Here is a 6,744-nt window from a genome sequence, read left to right on the forward strand (position 1 = left end):
GGTACCGCGTATTTGAACTGGAACAGTTGATTTGTCATACATTATAGTGAGAACTTACACAACTTTTTGAGTAGTGTATTTAACTGCCAGCAGTTCATTGCAGCACAGTGCAGAAGTTTCCCCACGCTTCTGCTTTTTTGTTACCAGCTGCTTTGGAAATTGTTTTCTGTTGTTTCTAATAGTGCCAAATGTACTGTAATGCTGTCAATGTAAATGAATGCCAGTATAAAAATTGTCAACATAGAGGTTGTAGCCATGGTCTAATAGTGGAAGAATTAGATCCTACACCACAGTTTCCCTTGCGTTTTAAAGGAGGGTCAACCAGGTGGTTTCAATATTCTTTCTTTGCCTTCTATATGGAAGAATGTAACATAACCGGTGGTACTTTCACAGGTTTATCCCATGGAAGGAATGTTTTGGAGGAATGTACTTTAAAAGTAATAACGACTCATTCACATGACATTCATACAGTAAAAAGTGTGTATACATCAGGAAACCTTTTGGACAGGTGCTCAATAAGTTACCTTAACATATAAAGTTTGTTATAGTCAGGATGGTAAGTAGGCAGAGCAGTGCTGTTGTCACTGAAATGTACAGTAACAACCTCAGGAATATTTGATGTCTGTTCTTACTCATCACAGCGGGGAAAAGTACTGTATCATCAACAGGGTAAGCAGCCCAGTTGAAAATTAGGATGTTTTGTTTTTTTGTACTATGTCCATTGCCAATGTGAGACCAGAATTTGTCAAGTTTTACTAAATCAGAAGGGACCCAAGACTGTTCTCTTGCATGGGCAGACTGGGCATGATTGGAAAACTGTTGTGCATACATGTTAGTGTAGCTTGCCATGTCTCTGAGCAGACAGAAATATATAGCTGAAAAAAAATCAATGGGCATAACGTGTTGTATTAAGTTGAATCCCTGCAGTGGCAGGAATTTGTAGCCTGTAGTTATTAAGAGGTCCCCAGATAAGACCATTTTCTTCGAAAGTTTGTCTAGGATCTGGACCCATCTGAGGGTTCTCAGACTGAGAGTGTCTAGCTTGATGACAGATGGGAAAAGCTGTTGGGTACCATCTCATGCCCCCTGCTAATCTGGGGCTGATCATCATTACTAGTAATAGAATCATCACTATAGGAATCTGATGGCAAGATTGTAGATTCAAAGTTAACCTAGCATCAGACTGTTATCTTGAGAGATTGATCAAATCTGCAACCTCTCTAACAGAACATTTTCTTGCCATTTCTGAACTAAAAAAAGGATATGGGCGGGTCAGGGTGGGAAACATCAGTGAAGAGACACAACAGATCAGCTATAAAAAATGACTATTATAATCCCCAACACACAAGGTATCAAACAAATAAAGAACTTCAAAGTATTACAAAGTTAATCTAATGATGAGGAACAGATCAGTGTAGGTAAACAACAGATCAGCTATAAAACATACTATTGTATCAGCCACACTAAAAATTTAGCAAGTATAAATTGATGTAACAATATACAGTAGTAACGATCTACTGTATCTCTAAGTACACAGATCAAGCTACTGCATAGCTCTCTCTGGCCCAGATTCACAAAAGGGTCTTATCTTTTACAACCCTTTACATACCCGTTTGTTGATCTGGACCTGTGTCTCCACAAAGAATAACCCACATCGGAAAATGAGTAATGTGTTGCATTTTTATAGCCCTGAGTAAAGACCCATGCTGATTGGCTGCAAGTGTGATGTCAGAGCACCTAATTGGGGGATGGGGAACCCCTTTTATTTTGTTTTTAAAAAATGCAGCTTGCAATGGAGGTACCTATGTGATATGATCACTCAGATTATCTGCCTCTGCAATCAAATGGCACAGGACCCCCTCTGATGATTGTCCTCATGTGTGCGGGGTACCCCCTTGAAAATGACACCATTACCGCAGATTCCCACATGGCCACGAGACAAGACAAGACTTTGAGATGATGTAGTGCATAAGAAATAGGGACCTGTGCCATGGATTTACTCAGATAGGTTGTCGACATAAACACATTGCACAGGACCCCTTCCAATGGTGGCGCAGAAAGTGTGCCTGGGTCTCCCTTTCAAAATGGCCTCATGATCGAAATCATCATGAAGCACGTCATTATGGCCTCCAGGGTGCTGACCCTCGTGACATAAATCCAAAGGGCACAGTTAAACAATATTTGTATGATCTAAACTGTGTACTTGTGCCAGAATGTTTGACATTTGTAGCACCTACTGTATCTGCTGTAGAACCATACTGACAGTGGATCTTAAGGAATCCAGGCGTACCACCAAGATTCACAACAATCCTCTCTGGATATTGGAGCCCGATACGGCTTTAAATACCATTGACTTGTATGGTACAGTAGTTAATTCCTGATCCAGCTCTGATACCATTTATCAGAGCTTAGTGAATCACCCTCCCCCTACATTTCAAGTCCTGCAATGAAACATTATGTACGGTATTGAAGCGCTGATAAAATTTCACAAAACAGACTCAATACAGTTTTATATCTATATACCATTATTCTGACTATGCTCACTACTATTATCAAATAAAAATGTTTCCTTATCATAAATCTGTTTTCTGATCACTGTTTTCATAAAGAAATGTCAGCTTCTTTGTCGACTCATCATACTGTGTCCCATAGTTTTAAAATATGTTTATTTTAATAAAAACAATTACCAATAACTAAACTGGGATTTTTGCTTCTAAAATGAAACAATATATTCCCAGTGGATCAGACTGAAAAATACCTATATCATATTCATGACCTTTGGATTTGGTATTATGCATAGTATAATTAATATAACTATGATTAAATGCATTGCTGTAAGAATTAAACACATAATGATCCAAAAAGCACTTTATTATCAAGGAAAATAGCTTCAATTAATAACATACTATTAACTTATAAAAATATGTTTATATTCTAATTTTTACATCATTTAAGAATTAATAGTACGTAATTAAGAGTCGTTTTAAATAAATTGCTTGATCTTGCCTTGTTCCTTTTCAACATGTTGTTATTCAAAGCTCTTTTTTTTGTTTTGCTTAAGAAATTGTTTCTTTTTAAAAATAAAGATCCCTTTAATAGCTTTATTAAATTTTAAAGACTGAGCACTCCTATAAATCTTTCTAATTGCTGCATGATCAAATGTCAGCTATACTGAAATATTTGTGTTTTAAACATTCCAATATGTAGACGTATAATGTGTAGTTTGTGTGCATACTGTAAATGTAATCGTACCTGGTTGTATTTTCAGACAACATGGCAGCATGTCAGAAGGAAGACATTTTTAGATAAATCAATATTTTCTTCAAATTAACATAACATCACATTTGATTTCGAGGAAAACGGTTATGTAGAAGCTCCAATGGTAAATTCCGCATAGTGTATGCCAATAGAACAAATACAGTTCCTGAAAGAACATACTTGATCTAAAAACAATTCCCAGTGTTTAATCATTTAAAAAAGCCGAAGTGAACATACAGTACATGTAAATATGTAAATATAACGTAAACTGAATAATAATAATAATAATAATAATAATAATAATAATAGTGTTTCATATGGCTTGTAATGCACTTCTTCCTTATCTCATTTTTCCCCTAAAAAAATATTCACAGTTGACGTCTCTGTCACAGTAACTTCTCTGTCCAGTATTCTGCCTAAATACAGCTGTTAAATCAAATACATTACAAATGTGTTATTTAAAGGGCAGTTCCCCATACTCTGTCTCCTCCTCCACCCCCCCCTTTTTTTTTTTTTACATGTATAAGGGACAGGAGGTCAACATAACTGGACCACATTAATTTAATCTCTGTGGATCTTTCAGATACTTACCAAAGAAGGTGCCACGGGTAGTGTCCCTTCCAGGGGAAACAAAATGGAGGTTTAAAGCTCCTCTTCATCCGGGCTAATAGAAAGCTGCTGCATCATCCACCGCAGCTTTATATTGATCCATGTGACGTGAGAGATTTAAACCTCAATAAAGTACCCTGGCCAGTGGCACATTTTCCATTAGGCCCGATGGGTCGGGCCTAAGATGGCCAAATTTTGGGGCAGAAGAATTTGGGGGTGGCATGCATGATCGGAGCTTTCCACCGGCACATGCGCGATCGGCGCTTGCCGCCGGCGCATGCTCGATCGGCGCTTGCCAGCCGCTCATGAGCATGTGCCCCCGGCAAGTGCCGATCGCGCATATTTGGCTGGCAAGTGCAGTTTATGCATGTGCAGCCGGCAAGCTCAGATCACGCATGCGCATGAGTGGCTTGCATGCGCCAATTGCATATGCGCAGCTGGCATTGTGATGTCACACGGCATCACATTGCCATGGCAACAGAACTATGAAGCGCTGGAGGAGGAGGGCAGCCACCAGGTGCCTAAGGGCAGCATTTTTGTTTTAAATCCGACACTGACCGCGGCACCTTCTCTAGTAATTTTCTTGGGAAGCTTGGAGTGCCTAGAGTTGAAATTAATGTGGTTCAGATTTGAGAACCCCCTTCTTCCTATATAAAAATGGGAGAAACCAAGTGTAACTTCTACTTCAAAAGATACTGAATTAAGAATGCTATGTTCATCTTTAAGTCCACAGGGGGAATATTACTGAAAATGCCATAGTATTCTTATTTCACGGGATTTAAATACTTTTTATAGATTTTGTTTGACTAAATATTAAATGGCAGTGGAAAATAGCTTATTCAATGGGAGTTTTCTGCTGATAGCAGTGTGAACGGCTGCTTCTGAACTTGCTGAATAAGCCTGTGAGTTCTAAATCCAAATGCTCTGTTAAGTCAGAGCTCATAACGTTATGTTGCCTAAAATGGAAATTGATGGATTTTCCCTGAGCTAAGTAGATGAAAAACAAAGGCTGTTCTACATCTCATTATCATAAGCTTAATGCCACATTATTATACTATAACATTGCGTTATCATTTAATAACGTGATGTTAAGTATGTCTTACTGTTACTCCGATCCAGACCCTGAAATAATGTTTTACTCAAATTGTGATAGAGAGAGGAAAATAACCTCAGGAAATTATACTTACCTGTGATGTTACACCCATCCAGACCCTGTAAAGTACTTATTTCAGAGCCTGGATTTGGTTTAGGTATAACCTAACTGTCGTAATGTGTTGGTAACACCTCGTTTGCAGATCATTATCACTAATAGCAGTTATAATTAATGCAATGCTCTTAATGGCAAAAAAAACATATGTTAGGAAAATGCTTCTGTATGCATATGACATTACACTTAACCTAGGTTAACATCACTTCAAGTGATTTAAGAGAGCATTGTACATCTGGGCCTAAGTTTCCGTGTAGTAATTGTAGTTGAATGCTGCTAGAATTCTTATTCAGGCGACATTAGAAACAGATACAAATAAAATAAAAGATAACTGTTGCATAAAATGAATTAAATAGTCATTTGATTTATTCATTACTGAGTGTATGTGGTTGTATGAGTGTACATACAATAATTGAATACTAATGTAATACAGTTCATGCAATTGCATGATGTGTAGTATGTATTCATGTAATCGCTACTATTTTTTTTTATTTTAGATTTGAATCTGTGCTTTACTGCTTTGCATTTTAATCCGAGGTGCCATACTTTGAGAAAAATGGCCATGGGGGCAGATTTATTGGTAACACAGTTGGAATTTTTAGAACCTCTTAGAAATTTAGCACAGCACCAGGTCAATATTTTGCCGTGTCCCATAGAACCATAAAACTGGTACCTGGTGTCATGCATCTACTAATGACTCTATATTAATAGATCTGCACACGTGCACTGCCAAGTCAACCTGCTACAGTACTTCCCTGAATCATCAAAGGATGTATCTATCTAGTTTTGTTTCTAGCATGCATGTATTAAGTAGCAAAACTCAATAAACTAAAACAAAACAGTGACAAATGGCAATTACTGACAGTTTACTTTTTCCTTCTGTTCATCACTCCCTCCCACTACAACTATTATTTATTACACAGGAAATACAGGTTGGAATCTTTTGCAGCTTCTGTGTTTCTATTATATTTCTATTTTAAATGTCCAGCTTGAATAGATTTACTGTTTTTAACATAACGTCGAATTTCATAGTTGCTCTCATTTGTTCATTAGTTTGTGTGTTTGTGATATTGGAGATTTGCATGGCCACATCTGGTTACAGGTCATGGTAATTTCAAGCTGCTTCAATTGCATTATAAATAGACATAATTACTTACATTTTGTGAAATGTCTTAACATTGTAGTAGATTAGCAGATAAGATTATCACAACTGAATTTGCAATCAAGTGAAAAATATAATATACAAAATATTTACATTATAATGAGACTTCACCACTATAGTTTATGAAAACCTTCACTAAATAATGCACAATCTTGATAGAAATCTGGCAAAGTTGCACACAGTAAAGTTAAACAATTGTAATTTTTTAAATAAATGTTGTGACCGTATCTAGACTTTGATAAATAGTTCACATTAGCTTTTAATTACCATTCTTAATAATAAAAAATAGTCCCTGGAGCCTATATATGTATACATTGTTGATTTTTATCACAAATCTGTAAAATAAATACATTTTGCATTGTTGTACTAGAAAGTGAGGACACTGGGGCGCTACCTGAATGTGCAATGCAATACAACGAGGCGAAAAGTATGCAGTGATAAGGTAATGGGTGAACGGCAGTGAGAGGCCGAAAGTATTGGAAAATATACTGGCCCAAACTGTTGCTGC

Source organism: Ascaphus truei, chromosome 4 (assembly GCF_040206685.1).
Source record: "Ascaphus truei isolate aAscTru1 chromosome 4, aAscTru1.hap1, whole genome shotgun sequence".
In the NCBI taxonomy this organism is placed as follows: Eukaryota; Metazoa; Chordata; class Amphibia; order Anura; family Ascaphidae; genus Ascaphus; species Ascaphus truei.